This window comes from Hippopotamus amphibius, chromosome 1, assembly GCF_030028045.1.
Source record: "Hippopotamus amphibius kiboko isolate mHipAmp2 chromosome 1, mHipAmp2.hap2, whole genome shotgun sequence".
NCBI lineage: Eukaryota > Metazoa > Chordata > Mammalia > Artiodactyla > Hippopotamidae > Hippopotamus > Hippopotamus amphibius.
The window spans coordinates 131,383,481-131,399,864 of record NC_080186.1 but is presented as its reverse complement, the minus strand read 5'-3'; the positions used below and the strand labels follow the sequence as shown (position 1 = coordinate 131,399,864).

Here is a 16,384-nt window from a genome sequence, read left to right as displayed (position 1 = left end):
TTAGATAAGCGTATATGGTTTACCGCAGTTCTAAAAGGGCAGGCATTCTATTTTATTACAGAGTCTGGAGAGGAATAGAGTATTGGTAATTAGGCCTCTGCCCCGAGGGAGCTGTTTTTCTACACATTCCAAAAATATTTGACTGTCACGAGGTACATAGTACTGAGTGGGGATTTCAGAGGAGGCTGTGGACTCTGAAGGGGTTCGTGATCTGTTGAGAGGTTGGCATTAAGCCATACTTGTGAAAAGTTAAAACAGTGCGAGGTGTTTTATGGTTAAAAAGCCTGTCACGGTTTTCCCTGTCACTTGGAACCCGTGCGATCGCTTCTTTCTCCTCTTCCTCGAATCCAGTTGAGCCTGTCATGTCACTTGTGTCGACCTCTCTATTCTGTCCGTCTGTCAGGGACCCTAGTTTCTGACCCAGTCACAGCGGCTCTGAATTATTGCAGTAGCTCCTCATCACATCTACCTTCCTCTACACTCAGCATATCTGCAAACCACCACCCTGTTTATCTTCCTGATGTAGAACTTCCTGAAACACATCACTGCTTGCCCCAGAAACTTTGAGTAGTTCTCCAGGGGCTACGGCTCGGCTTGTTTTTAAACCCGAGGTCCCTGATTTTAATGGGCACACGCCTCTTGGAATGCTGTATGCAACGTGTTGTAAGCACAGCTTGTCAGGGTCACCAAAGGTCCCATGAACCACAAAAGATAAGAATGACTGGTCTGCAGATTCTGTTCTGTTTTCTAAGTTGGCCGTCAAGGCCTGCCCAGCCTGCCCTCAAACCACCTTTGCTGCCTCTCTTTTCACAACTTTCCTCTGTGACCTACTGGTTCCAGCCATACTGTTTTCCTGTGCTTGACCTAATTAGCTTTACCTAGCTTTTCCTGCCTCTCACTACCTACAACATTCATTAATTTAGAAGTCACGTTAGTAAAAACATTGTTCAGCGAACATTCTTCCGGATGCTTGTCTCCACTCACCCATTCTGTCTCTCTCTCTCTTTTTTTTTTAAATTAATTAATTTATTTATTTTTTTGGCTGTGTTGGGTCTTCCTTTTTTGCTGTGCATGGGCTTCCTTTTAGTTGCGGTGAGTGGGGGCTGCTCTTCGTTGTGGTGCACGGGCTTCTCATTGCCGTGGCTTCTCTTGTTGCGGAGCCCGGGCTCTAGGCACGTGGGCTTCAGTAGTTGTGGCACATGGTCTCAGTAGTTGTGGCTTACAGGCTCGAAAGCCCAGGCTCAATAGTTGTGGCGCACGGGCTTAGCTGCTCTGCGGCATGTGGGATCTTCCTGGAGCAGGGATCGAACCTGTGACCCCTGCATTGGCAGGCAGATTCTTAACCACTATGCCACCTAGGAAGCCCCTCACCCATTCTCTCTCTCTTTTTTTTTTATTTTATTTTATTTTATTTTTATTATTTTTTGGGGGGTACACCAAGTTCAATCATCTGTTTTTATACACATATCCCCGTACACCCATTCTCTCTTAATTCTTTCTGATGTTTTCTCTCTGGGTGTCCAGCTTGCAAATCCTTGCACTTCCTTTCCTGGCCACTTGGCTTCGCAGTGATCTCTTCTCTCCTAAATATATGTAGTTCTGCTATTTTTGCCATCTATTCAGTGCATTGCCTTGAATTGTGAAACACTCATGCCTTTAGTTTGCTTAAATACCTCTTGTAGTTAATCTCCTACAATAAATACATACCTTACCATGATAGTAGAGAAGGAGTTATTTTGCGAATTTATCTGAAATGAAAAAAAAAAATAAAAATGAGACCTTTGTTTAAAAGAATATATTCACTCATGCTTCCCTGGACAGACTTCTTGATTCTAGCCTTAATATTTTTATGTTGTCTTTCTCAGTTTTATCTGAAAGTAGCCTTGTGATTCCTTTATTTTACGAAATGAGAACCTGGACCCTTTGGTTGACTTCCCCACCTCCACCCCAGAATGGCTATTTCATATCAGAGAGATGATCAGAGTATGTGCTGCTTTAATTCACTCCAAAATCAAACCACAAGTCTATGCCACACAACATAATGCTCATTCACATTTCTCTTAAACGGGTGTCACTGAGTTTGAGGCAAAATTATTCCCTCTTTCAACGTGGTTTTTTCAAAAGTGAAGATCCGTTGTCCCCTTTTGTGACTGTTCATTTGTCCACATAGGCCTAAACAATGAGGAAGTCTGACCATATGCTCGTCATAGGAATGTAACATGCAAAACATCTGAATTCACGGCTTCAGGTACTGTCAAGCAAAATTAATTATCTACCTGGAACTCAAGTCTGTGCAGAGGGCTGTTCTGCTGGCCTGAGGAAGAGAAGAGAAATGATCATTAGATTAGAGGAAAGGTTTCATAAAGCCGTGGAAGAAACTAGCAGCTCTGGTCGTTGCCCCTACCTAGCCTGCTATGGTTATTTTCCTTAGTCCACGGTAGGTAAAAACAGTCCTCTAGTTACATCTTCAGTTGACTGTTTGCAGTGCGCTGCCCTAGTGCGTCCCCAGCAGTCTGGTGCTTTCCACCACCGAGGGTGGCCAGGCTGCCCAGCTTGCTCCAAGAAGATTTAGCAGCAGTCTCGTGTCTGCTTCTGGGCACCTTGGCCCCGGAGCCTTGGGAAACCTGTCATTTAATCACCCTGCTCTGTGGATTCTCCTGGGTGTGCCCCCTGGTTTGGAAAACCTCAAGGGCCCATCTGATCTCCCTATGGGCTTTTCAACCTTCAGTCTTGTCAGACCTGCCTGCCACAGCCTCGCCTCATCCAAATTTAACTAGCCCCGCACTCCACCTGCACCTGAATCTCAGCATTCTGGCAAATGGTGGGTCATAACCAGCTTGTTTTCTTACCTACTACCTCAAGGCTTATGTGGCGATTACCTCTTAAAGACACTATTTAATGTTTATTTTCTCTCTTTTTTTAATTTCAAAAGTAGCATATGTGGCTTTGTTTATGAAGACGTTATAAAATAAGCTTTACGTGAAGGAGTTCACGCAACCACTGTTAGCAATCTGATGTGTGAAGATACCTGTTTTAAATGTTTGCTAGCTCTGCAAAGGTGGTGTTGCAGCTTTAAGTTTCTAGAAAAAGAAATTCTGGTTTGTCACCTACACTTGGGGTGACAAAAACAGTCAGCAGTCTCAAGTGCCAAGGAGGCTGCTCTTTAGGAGTCTGATGTAGGGAAAAGCTTGCCTGCCTGTGGGAACCTGGCTTCCTTGCTGTAAGAGGGGAAGTGCCAATACAGATTCTTGAAGCCCAGGTGAACATGTCAGATCCCAGTGCGATCAATCTCATGCAGCTCCACTCTTCCTGTTTTCTATGACACAGTAAAACCAGGACTTGGGATCCTCAGTTTAGCATTGTCCTTGGTAACTGGACTTCCAGTCACAGCCGTGCAAAACCTGCCCGAACTTGCACGTTAACTGAGCCTACTTTCATTCAGGCGTTTCGGGAGCACCTATGTATTTAAAATTATCGGCCTGGTTGACTTTCTCAGTGTTACCCTTTCGTCCTCCTGAGGTTGGTGGAAAGGCCCAGTTACTGGAATGGTTTTGTTTTGCAGGTCACGAAGAGAACTCCTCTAGATGCAAAATCACCTCCATACCCAGACCACCTTCCTTGACTCGCCGCCCACTTTGGCCATCAGCTGCCTTAAACGTTCATACCACCTTTGAATATCTTATCCTACAGTGCAGTATTTTTTCCTGTTGCTTTTTTTATACTTTGATGAATAATGTGCCTATTGAATCTAAACTGTGCTGCCTCTATAAAATGTTTATGTACTCTTCCGAGATAGAAAGTGCTGTTCTTCTGAGAAATAACGTAACTCTCTCCTTGGAACCTGTGGATTTGAAGAATGGCTCCTGCCTGCTCACAACAGGAGAATTCAGTGAAGTACTTAAAAACTGTCACGTGGCAGTAAGACTCCCGTGGCGCAGTCAGTAGGAGGACACATTCAGAGGGAACATCTGTCCCACCAGAATTATACCAAAGTATCTTTTCAGGATAAATTTCTTATTTCTGCCCTCTTTTGGAATAAATTATTTTTCTTCTTTCTGTGGAAATCTGGTTTTGGTGTTTGTTAAGCTCATTTTTGTAAGCTTTTCGATCTCTGGATGATGCCTTTTGGAAAAAGGGTTTTGTAGTCCAGACTTAATTTGGCTGGATTAAGCTGGCTGTGTAGTTTGAGATACCTGAGGAGTCTGGTAAGTACTGTTCTGAATCATGCAGGAAACATCTGAGTGCTTGCTACAGCCTCTGGAGGAATCAAAGATGTGGAAATTGGGTCCCTGCAGGTTCAAGAGCTGGAATGCTTTTGGGGGAGATAAGGTTGGTATACACAGAACTATAATTCAAGGCCATGTTTGACCATTGTCCGTAAACACGTGGTCACGATGCTGAGCAGGTAGAGGGGCGGTACCAGCCCCAGAGACAAGCCGGAACCAGCAGTTCCTTGCACGACTGGAAACCTGTTTCGAAAATAGGACCGAAAAATCAAGTGGTTAAAAAGCGTGGGACGGCGACAATAATTCTGTGTTACGGTAGCAGGCGTCTCAATAATTCACTGACTTGGGGACTTTATTAGTTTTAAGAAATTAAAAATGAAAATGGATCTAAATTTTCACCAGCTCATGGCTCTTTGACAGCCTGCCAAGAATGGATTTCCTGTTTTGCCGTTTGTACTTTTATTCCTCCCAAACTATCTGAACTCATTGCTTTGCTATTCTCATGACCAAAGAGAGTTTCAAGTTGACGTGATTCTCCTGTTTTCTTTTCTTTCTTTTCTGTCTTTGCTTTCATTTTGAACTTGATGTATTTCCTGAGAGGCAACTCCATACTTTACACTTCCAGCAAACAGGCCTCTTTAGCTAATTTCATGGGATCCAAAAAACACCAAAGATTTGATGTCGGGGGACCATAGTTGATCCCTAATACGAACCCCATCATTTTGTAGGTGAGGAATCCCAGCTCAGACAGGGAGAGTTAGTTGCGCAGTTTAACGTTAGCTGGTCAGAGGCAGACGGAGGAGTAGCATCCGTGTTTTCTAGTTTCCACTCCAGAGCACTTCTCCCTTGCACCCTGCCTCTCTCAGAGTTCCACTGGCCAGGAGCCAGCTCTGGGGCTCGGGTGGGAGGGAAGAATTCTGTCTTTGTGGATCACCAAGCTGTCTCTCATCAGAGCAACTTACTGGATCCTTAATCATTATTTGTCATCTGAGAAAGCAATGCTGGTGGTTACTGTGGGTACATAAAAGGATGCCACAGTCTTCGAGCCCTGACCGCGGTTGGGGGAGTGTGACTTGAGTGCAGCTGTGTACCCAGATTCTTCAGGTCCTACTGCCCATCATCACTGGTGGTCAGTCTGAAACCTTTCCAGCTCCCACCCCGACTGCTTCCCAGCGGACCACCATGGGTTTGAAGCTGAGCCTCATGTTGTCCCTAGTGTGGTGCTTCCCTTGAGCGCTGCTTTTGCCTGTTCTGAGTTCAGCACGGCGTGAGCTGATAGAGAGCCTGCATGGCTTCTGCACAGCAGACCTCGGCTGTGGCGTGCTTGTAGCAGTGATGGAGGGCAGCTTTGTGGCGGGGTGGGGCTCTTCTCACTCATGATCATGGTTTGACACATTTCTGATTTAATGGCATAATGGAAAGCAGAGGTCACGACCCTGGCTGATCCAGGTCTCTGAGTTCTGCCTTATTCTGTCACTTTGTACAGATCCGTTTTTGTACTTCTCATTCGTTGTAAGACATTAGGGGGTAAATTGGATTACATTTGTGCTCGGGCTTCCTTGCCATTTGGTGGGATCCGATTCCTACAGACGGGTGCGGAAGATTTGTGTGTTGGCTGCACAAACAGCCGTGGGAGACACAGTGACGTGAGCACTGAAGGGCCTGGTGATGTGTCAGGGAGGTTTAGAAAATCCTGCTCAGTAAGCTTTCTAGGGAGGTAAAAGGCCTTAAATAAGGCAGCAGCTCAGGCCTGAACCTAGAGGTTTTCCAAACCCTACTAGCACTCAGTGCTAATAAGGCCTCAGCATAAAGCCTATGAAGAAGAAAGGTGCTCATTTCCTGACCAGATTGGGGATTCAAGACACCTACCCCCCCCCCCCCCAAAGACTAATGGCCAGGTACTGTGACTCTGTCACCCCCCAGCTGTATCACTGTTGTTGAAATGAAGGAATGATGAGATCCACTCAGATTTTGTGGGGGATGGGGGAAACTTACTAAGTTCCCTTTGCTGGGGAAGTCACTTAACCCTCAAGCCTATTTCCTCATTTATGAAATTCTTGAAACTATTAAATGCAGTTAATATGTAAGCTCAGATATATGTTTTCCCCTCACCTCCTCCCTGATAACTGAACCATTTTGTTACAGCGTGCCAGCATCTGAGATGGATGCCTGTGAATCCCATTTCCTTTGACAGTGCCCTTGCTCTAGTGCTTGCCAGGGCCCAGATTGGAAGGAGCACCAGCCAGCCCTTTAAAAAGATACTGGAAGTGTTTCTTTCCTCCCAAGTCTGTCCCATTGAATATGGTGTGGCCTGGGAGAAGCCCTAGCTTTGCAATTATTCCATCACTTGCTAGTTATGAGACTTTGGGGGAAATCATTTAATATCTGAGCCTCAGTTTTTTCATCTATAAAATGGGGATAATACCTGCCCTTTCTGCTACATGAGGTTGTCACCAAATGAGATGTTGGGTGGTAAAGATGATTTGTAAATTATAATAATACACAAAGGGTATTTTTCAAAGAAATGATGAAATCTGTAGGACCCACTGACAGTACTTTCCTGTGAAGATAGGCCCCAGAGGGGCAGCCAACTGATTTGTTTTTTGGGGTTTGGTTTTGTTTGTTTTTTAACATATGGTTTCCCTTTTGTTCAGTCATTTGTACTTGGGTTACAGAAAAGTAAAAGGCACACACCAGGCTCCAGGCCTGATCTTTACGCAGGGAGATGGATCTCTTAGAAACAATCATAGCATAAGTGTCTAGACCACATCCTTCCTGCCCTTCCAGGCTCTACCAGCTCGTATACCAGAACGGGAGTATTTCTGGCATGCTTTTGAAGATGCAGTCCAAGGATTATTGGTTTCTTTTAACATTGTTTTTGTTGTTTTCTTTAAACATATAGTGACATCTATACCGTTATCACTGACCCAACAATTTTTTTATTATATCTTCCTTTGGTGTTGCTTTAGAAGTAGCACCTTTTTGTTTATTTCTTCTGGCCAGTGTTGTTGTTTCGTTGTTTTGTTTGTTTTTTAGCAGTGCTAGGTGTCCTGCCATGTGGAGACAAATTGAGAATTGAGAAATTATTTTAAACTTTCTTGGACTCAGGGAAGACTTGGCCTTGGATTTCATCTTCCAAAAATTTGAAGTGAATTGCTCCTTTATTAACTATACGTAATCATATCTTCAAGTTTCTGTCCGGCATTTTAGAATGGTTTTGTCACCACATCCCCCTATGCAAGGGCTCTCTTCTGTTTGGAGAGCAAATGTAGTTCAAATGGAAATGGACTCTTAAACAAAAGTTATGTATTACTTTTCCCCCGTCCCTTTCTTTCACATTTTCTCTCAAGGACTGATTGTATGAAATTAAGTGTAGAAAGTCCATAATTTTCTAAGGAAAAAAGCACAATGTAAAATGCTGTTGTGAAGGATATTTATCGTAGGAGAACTGATGGAAACCAACCTGAATGCTCAGCAAAAGGAGCTGCTTACGTAAGCCCTGCTGCACCCAAATAAAAGAATATCCTGGTGCGTTTCATAATTTTTTTCCCCAAAATATATGCCTGGAAAACGAGAGGGAAAAGACAAACAGAACTATTAACATTGCCTCTGGATGGTAATTGCAAATGATTTTAATTTTCTTTTTCCTTTTCAGCGTTTTCTCCAATGATGCTGTGATACTTGAGTAAAAAGAAGAAACAATAAGTTTCTTTAATAACAAAAGATAGTAGGATATTATGTTAAGAGGGGAAAAAAAAAACCCCCACAGCATTTCAAACTTCCAAAAAAAAACCCCCACAGCATTTCAAATTTCCGTGCATAGAAAAAAACCTGATAGGAAATAGACCAAAATGTTGATTGTGATTATTTCTTTTACAACTTTATATACTTCCACATTTTCCACAAAGAGCATGTATTTTATAATCAGGGAAAAAAATGGTGTTTTACAGGGGAACATTGTCAGAGTAGTGTTAGTACTTCCTGCAAACATTATATAACACACTTTTTTTTTTTTTTAAGAGTAATTCAGTGGGCCAAGGGAAATGAAGTCAGCTAGATTTATTAAAATACTGAAGCTGTTCTGAATCAATGAAAATCCTCGAGTTCACACAGCAGTTCTGATGAACTGTTTGCACTGTGCAGGACGGAGTGCAGAGCATTCAGCGTATAAAACGCCAGCCTCCCTTTGTATAGGTGCTCACAGTGATGGCGTGGGGAAATGAAAAGGGAGCATTGATTTTGATTCTGCCCACATAGAAAAGTAGAAGCCTGGGGTATGAATGTTCTGGGGTCCCACACGGGTTAGAAAAAGCCCCACTGTTCTTCCACTCCCAACTGCTCCAAGCAAGTCTTTCATTCAGGCTGTGTCGCTTTTTCAGTTCAAACCCCCTCCTTGTGAAATGTTTTGGCCCTTTTTCGCCAACTCCCACTACTTCTCCCCAGTCCCACTTCCCAGGCCAACTCCAAAACCGGAGTATTCTAGCTGAGGATGCTCAGCGACGACTGCTACCCACGTGAGTGCAGCCAGGCTTCTATCTAAGTTGCTATCAGGATTTTGACATGGTTTGCATAGTTTCTTTCCACTGTCCAAAGTGTGGTACTGCTGTGGGCGCCACCCCAAAACGGAACAAGAGGAGCAGGTGTTTTGTAAAAGTGAGCTCTGTGTCTGGGGATGTGTGAGTTAAGAAGCTAAGTGTGACTTTGCAAGCCACATAAGGTTTTCGACAACATTCAACAGGTAATTTCAGCTCCTGTTCTTTGTCCTGATGTTACCTGCTCGAGACATGGAAAGCGGAAGAAACTCGGCCTGTGACCTCCTAGAGCTTAGAGTTTAGCAATGGACCGCAATGTAGGTGCAGTATCTTAGCAAGTACAGGTTGCTGGGTAGGAGCACTGGAAACACTCAGTGAGTGGTGGAGGAAGGCTTTTTAAAGGAAATGACTTTTAAGGGGAAACCCAAAGGATGAGTAAGAGAGCTAGGCAAATAGGAGTAAGGTGTTCTAGGCCGGCGAGTGATGAAGAGGAGAAGTGTCCTGGATTGAGGGAATTGAGGTGAAATGAAGTCAGAGAAGTAGCTGCACTGGGGCCATATTTATTAGCACATACTGATGGATGTCAGAGGTGGGGGGGGGGGAGCCAAGGATTACACCCAGTTTTCCTGCTGGGTGGACCGTGGAAACTTTCACTGAGATACGGAGCCGTGATGAGTTGGGTCATGGACAATGAGGGTTTGCAGGTGCCTGAGGTATCCGCGTGGAGGTACCTGGTGGGCACTTTTTACATGGGCCTGGAGGTTGAGAAGGAGAACCAGGCTGGAGGTGGGGATGCTGGGCACCAGCATAGGTATTACTGAAGCTGTGGGTGTGTATATGGGGGCCGAGAAGCAGCTGCTCTTAAGGCGTAGGCAGAGGAAGAGGAGTCTATAAAGGAGACCCACAGTAAACGCCATGGCTTAGACAACAGTCTGCATCACCTTCACCTCCAGCTTACCAAATATTTTCACATAACGTTATCCAGTGAAGTAAGTGGGACACATTATTCCTATTTCACAGTTGGAAAAATTGAGCTCAACAAAGGTTATATGACTTAGCCAACTCCACCCAGAGGTCTATCTTTACAGTACATCAAAGGCCTTCTCATTCCAAAGTTGTTTTTTTTCCCCTTCAGCGGGTATGGTTACAGGGCCTCCAAACTTCCCTTCCTCATTCACCCACACCCAAGCCCCTTCGCACCTCAGATCTGGGGACCCTTTTGCAACTGCTTTTTTGCCCCCCTGTTCCTTCACTGTTATCCGTCCTATTGCTAATGAGAAAAGCTAGCACTTATGTAGCAGTTGCGTAAGCAAGACATTGTTCTAAATGCTTCACATATGTTAACGCGTTTAATCCCCACAACATCCCTGTTAGGTAAATACTATGATTATCCCTATTTTACAGATGAAAAAATTAAGGCACAAGGCCACAAGCTGCTACACAGAGGTAATGGAATTTAAACCCAGAGGAGTCTAATCGCAGGGTCCCGGGCTGCCGCTGATCCTCCGTGGCATTTTGTCCCAGGGTACATTTCCTCACGTGACCCTCTTGGGGTCTTGCAGTCGTAGCTGCTTCACCGTGGTCGGTTTCTATGGTGCCTGTGGTAAAAGGAGCAGCCCACACCTACACCTGTGTGTCCGAGGGAGGGGGCATGCTGCCTGCTCTCCGCCGGCATTTCTGAAAAGCAGGGTCAGAAGTGAAATCTTCGGGCACGACGCTGAGTGTGCACAGAGAGTGCAGGTCTGGGCAAAGCATCGTCCTCTCTGTCACCTCTCTTTGCCTGGAACACCTCGCACCCTTCTCATCTCGCCGCGCTGACCCCAGAGTCAGGCCCTGGGGGTGTTCTCCTACCTCCTCGCTTCCCACATTGTGCCCCCTCTGGGTTCCCACAGCAGCTGTGGCTGGTTCCTGTCGTCACAACTGTATAATTTACAGGTCTTTCCCCCTAGGCTGCAAAAACTTTGCTGGGCAGGATCTCTGGCTCATTCAAGGGTTTGATCTCCACAACCTTGCACTAAGTAGTTGCTCAATAAGAGCTCTATGGGTGGTCAGCTTTCAAATGCACATTTTGTAAATTCCATTCTCGGATACTGAGTTCCCTTAAAGCAAAGGTGCAGCCATCTGACCTAGAGCTCTAAGGTTTGGGTGGGCCAGCTCCTTGGGTGTGGGCCCTGTGCAGTCAAGCAGGGCCCCACGCGGAGAAGGGTCCTGCACTTGGTTTAATGTTCTGCTTTCATTGTCATGAAATTCTTAACAATTTTTGAACAAGGGGTCCCTGCATTTTCATTTTGCACTCAGACCTGAAAATTATGCTGCTGTTGTGCAGGCTGGAGTGTGTCCCTCTGACCTCAGTGGGTCTTAATCAGAGTATTACACAAATATCTGCACATCCCCTGAAATCACCTGCAAAAGTAGGTGTGTGTATACTTGTGTGTGTTTTCCTGGGAAGCAAGTCTATGGCTTTCATCAGATCCCCAGGAAAGTTCAGAGCCATTGTTACTAATAATAACAATAGCTAACCTTCACTTGGGCTTGTTGTATACCAGACCCTAAGGAGTTTGCCTGTGTTGCCTTACACCTGACCAGAGTGTAATTGGGTTGGGGCAGGGCAAGAGCAGTGTTGTACATTTCCCCCCTTTCTAATTCTCTCTACTCTGTTCCCCAACCGGAGGAGAGAAGAAAACCACTGACCTGGCCCTCCCTTCTTTTATGGAGTTGGCAGGAGCCTAAACCTTTTATTACTTCCTTTGTTAGGAGGAAAGGAGAACTGCCCCTTACTCTGTCCTGATTCACCCTTCAGTTCCCTCTGCTACTCCCAAGTTCCCCAAAGGCGACTTCCTCTTTTGCCAGACTGGGAAGAGGTGATTGGGTAAGTGGGTGAGAACTGGTTATCAGGTCACCAGGAGGATTCCTGCAGCCAGAATCCTGCCTTAAGCCTGAGTGGTGGGTGCACCGCCCAGGTTGCAGGCAGCCAGTGCCCTTAGAGTCTGTACGGAAAGGTAGGCAGCCCTGCAGGAGCCTAGGTGGGCACTGAGTTATGGGGGTGGATTAACAAGGCTTCCTCCTGGTACTGCTCTCCTAACACAGGAGAGAGTCCACAGCTGGCATTCAGGTTTGCTAACGTGTTCTATGTCTCACTGTTACTGGAGTGTGAATGCAGGTACCTTGCACCCACTTATTTTGTGCATCTCACTCTTGGGCAGGACCTTGTGAAAACAGGCTGAAAACTCAAAACTGGTGGGCTCCATCCCTGGTTTTGCCGTGTTTCCAGAAAACCTTGGATACACAGGACCCCCTAACTTCACCCTCAATTCTCTGAACTTTTTATTATTACTTATTTCTTTCCTTTAGCAACCGCTCTGGACTATTTACTTCCCGTGTTTAGAAATCCAGCTTCACAGTTTTACACCAGATTGGGCCTTTTGGAATGTGCCTCTGTTTGTGGTTCAACAAACTATTATCTGGCTACAGGTCTTGGTTCCTGCTTCTTATCAATCTGTCCCTCCGCTTTCTGTTTTTATCATCCTACTTCTGGCCTCCCCAACAAGAAGGTTTTATTGTACCTGTCCTTTGGGAGTCTTTCCTACAACAAATATGAGATTGTTCTCACTCCCTAGCTTCCTGGTTCGCTATCAGTTAGAATGGCTGATGCCAACAATGTATGTTCAGCTCAGCGCTGACAAAAAACCAAAACCAAACCAAAAAACAAAACCCCCACAGGAACGATTAGATGTCCTAGAAGTTTTCAGTCTTAGCGAAATAGACAAAACAATTTTGACAGGAATGCTGCCTTGGAAGATAGTGGCATCCCCAAAACAGTCTGAGTTCTTGCTGCCTTCTCTCACCATGCCAGTCTTCCTTCTCTGCTGCTGCTTCTCTTCCAAGAAATTTCCGGTCCCATTCCTCCCTGGAAGGTGGAGGAGGGGGAGACCAACCCTGCTGAAACCCTGTTAGGAATCAGACCCTGCATTTTATCCTCAAAATCAACCTGTGAGGCAGGTGATGACAGAAATCAAGGGATAGACAGATTAGGAACTTGCCCAAATCAGTTAGCAAGAAAGTGGCCCTGAAACACTTAGGTATCGTGTTCTTAACCAGGTCAGGGCTTCCTCTCTTATAAACTCTATTGTATCGTCAGCTTCCCACATCAGTCTCCTTCACCAGGTTCTGAGTTCCTCCAGGGCAGGGACTGTGTCTTCCTGTACACATCAGGCACGGCACTCAACAACTGTCAGTTTCTTTACTACTTTCTCTTCCCTTATCCGTCACTAAGCAGGCTTGAATCTGCTGTCTAATGATGTGCCTTGCGTTCTCCATAATTCACAGATATATTAGTGTTTACGCCCCTTGATTTACTCAAGGAAATAATATCAACACATGTTACGAATAACGTAAAGCAATAAGTACATTAAGTGCTCAGTTGGGTGTTAAAAGGAAGGAGATTAATGAGGTCAGAAATAGATATGGTGGAAACAGACTTCATAAAAGATGTGGGATCTTGAGCCATGGAGGATGAACAGGATTTGGAGGTTGATCTGTGCCTTCCGACCGCAACCATCACCAGCTTCTATCCTGTGGCAGACATGGTTCTGGGTTTGGAGAATGAAGATTCAGGGGAAATAAGTAAATGATCGACCAGAGAAGTGCCTTTGGGGCAGTGCCTTTGGGGCTGAACTTTGGTGCTTCTCGGGAGAAGTAAGAAAACGAAGCTCAGAGCTGTCACATAAAGAACACTGCATCCTATTGAGAGGTTGAGGCAATGGGATGAACTGATCTTTCCTCTTTCCCCAAAGAATATTTCTTAAGAGGGATGAATGAGGGATCGTGCCAATTGCCAAGCATCAATTAGTATCCCTTTTAGAGTCACCCTCAGCAACGCTCCAGTTTTCTCAGGAAGAAAATTGGTTTACAAAAGTGTCAGAAGGACACAGCTTTTCCTGGAGATCTTCCAGTGTTGACTTCATTAATCTCACTTCTGAAGCTGTGAAATCTTAACCTATCACACAGGTCCAGAGGGGTCTGGAAAGAAAACACAGATGCAAAAAGATAACACTCATTTAGAAGATATGTACATGACCAGCAGGCAGGGCTCAGTCTGTGCTGTAATGAAAAATTATATACAGTGCAAACTTTAGGTCAAAAGGAAAGTTAGGACCTGTGGCAGTTATTCTCATTTTTTCAGGAGGACTCAAAGTTAGAAGGACCATAGAGAACATCCAGTTCTAGTCCAGTTCCTCCTGGTGAAGAAACTGGAAGCCAGAGAGCTCAAGCCCCTCACCCTGGGTCTCATAGTTGGTAGTAGAGCTCCAGTTGGGGTCTTGGTGCCAAGAACAGTTTCAAATACATCAAGGTTTAAAGTGGGTGAAATGTCTGCCTTTACAATGTCCCTGGAAGGGTATAGAAAGTGTGGGTAACTGTGGTTGGTTCTGAGAAGGAGAAATGAGTGGCCAGAGAACAGGGGTGGGAGAGAGATTTAATATTCACTGAATACTTTTGTACCTTTGAATTTTGTACAGTGTGTATATGTTATCTAATTAAAAAATAAAAATTATTTTTAAGAATTCAGTGGCGTCCCAAGTATTACTTTTTTACCGCATTGTCTCATATTTGGGTAAAACATATTTTTCTGACTCAGGCTATCCCAATATGTAAATGTTTCTGCAGTATCAAGGTTAAGCATGTTGGAAGTGGTCATGGCAGTTGGTTACTGCTTTGTGGCTAGAACAAGAAGAGCCTTCTGAAACTCAAAGCAATGCTATTCCAGCGTCCTAACTCCCTGCCAACTTTGACTGGCACAATCTGGCAGGATGAAACCCAGAAAAACACAAATCAATTAGGAGTCAGCGATTTCATTCACTTGAGAGCAGGATATAGTCATTAATAAACCTTGATGGAAAGGTCTCTGTTAGCCAAAAGTCTGTCCTTTCCAAGACAACAGAAGATGCAAAGGCGGGAATACAGCATAATTCACTAGTAAGTGCTTTCAATGGGCAGAGTCTCATGCTGAGAGAAGAATCTGGGTGCTCCTTGAGCCCAAGGAGCTGTTGCCCAGTAGAGGCAGTGAAAATACCTATGTTCAAAGGGCAGTAAAAGTGGAAAAGCTAACCATCTGCCGGAGTTTTTCCAAATACAGTATTAGGAGAGAGGATCATCTGTGAGGTCTGGAGATTTAATGCATGAATCTCATGAATGAGAGGAAGCTGGCTCAAACTTCGCAAGCTCGTTTTTCTACTGGGGTTTCATTTTTAAACTCCAGTTGATGTGGAAAATTAGAAGGTGGTATGTTAGACTTAAGAAAATAATTATAGTCCTGCTACTTCCTGTGCAGTAGGGAAAATACTCATTCCTTCATTGAGTACTGAGACCCTAAGGCATTTTGAAGGATACAGAGGTGAGATTTACTTTTACTCTTCTCTTTGGAATTTACATATGCTTACCTATTAATATTGTGTACAAAAGTATTATTTTAGTGGCTGTGAAACTGCTGAAGTCTAGAGTTATCCTTACTTGCCATTTAGTCTGCTGTGGATCTTCTAAATGATGTCCTTGAAACAATCTAATCATACTACCGTTCATTAAGTGCTCACTGTAAAGCACTATGGTAAGTGCCTTATATGACTTTTTTCACTCAATGCTCACATCAACGCCATGAGGTACTTACAGTGGAGCCTCACAAAGGTTAAATAATTTGTGTTGGTTCACACAGGGTAGAGCAAGGTTTCAAATCCACAATCAGTATTTAATGACTATGTGGCAGGCATGAAAAGTACAGGATAAACAATACAGGCTGGTCCTTGTCCTCTTGAAGCTTATGACCTATAAAAGTGTCTGATTCAAAAGTCCATGCTTTTGACATTGACATTAATTACTTCCCTATGTGTATGGAAAGAGGAGCCACCTTTCCAAAGGCAATCTAAGAGAAAACTGGCATGCTAAAGGAATCCGGCCAAGCATTTCTGTTCCCCAATCCTCCTTTCCCTATGCTTACTAAAATTAGATTTCTGTTCTGTGCTCAGGAGATGAATTCTGTGCCCTTAAGAAGTGTAAAGAGCAGTCTGGAAGCACAGGCTGTGATGACAGAACGGGGTTCTAGTCCCAGCTGGGTCATTTACAAGCTGCCTGACCTTGAGCAAGTAACTTAACCTCTCCGAGCCTTAATTTCCCCGTCTGAAAAATTGGTATATTACCACTGCGTGTTATTATTCATAGAATTAGGGCGCGCGCGCGCGCGCGCGCACGCACACACACACACACACACACACACACACACACACACACACACACACAGGTCCATGTGTTATGAAGCCTTGTTTGCCTAGGCGCTTCTAGTGGCATTCTGTTTATATGGTTATGTACAGATCGCTGTCTTAAAGGTGCACGAAATCTGGTTGATTCCAGCGTCTGGAGCAAACGTGCGCAATAGATACTGGTTGAAAGAATGAATGAACGACTGAAGGCAAGGTCAGTTGCTCAGTGAATTAAGAGGTACAGATGGGGAGGACATTCATAGAAAGTGGATGCAATCCCCCTCCTACGTTAATGCCCTGTGTTTTCGTATCTTCCTTCAAGTTTCAGTGAACTTAAACTGTAAAATGGGCATACGGGCACTTCAGGCCTCACTGCGGA

The 16,384-nt window shown here is 44.6% G+C and overlaps 1 protein-coding gene across 2 annotated transcripts in view; it reads left to right on the top strand.

Moving 5' to 3' along the window:
• Window positions 1-4,064, top strand: part of ATP6V0E1 (ATPase H+ transporting V0 subunit e1) — a 33,468-nt gene extending 29,404 nt beyond the window's left edge. The window contains exons 4-5 of one of the 2 annotated variants that reach the window (XR_009052794.1): window positions 2,171-2,248; window positions 3,563-4,064. The gene's annotated coding sequence lies outside the window, so the exon portion shown is untranslated. The remainder of the gene's footprint in view (window positions 1-2,170; window positions 2,249-3,562) is intronic. The other variant, XM_057728946.1, reaches the window with a different exon arrangement.
• Window positions 4,065-16,384: the final 12,320 nt, after the last annotated feature.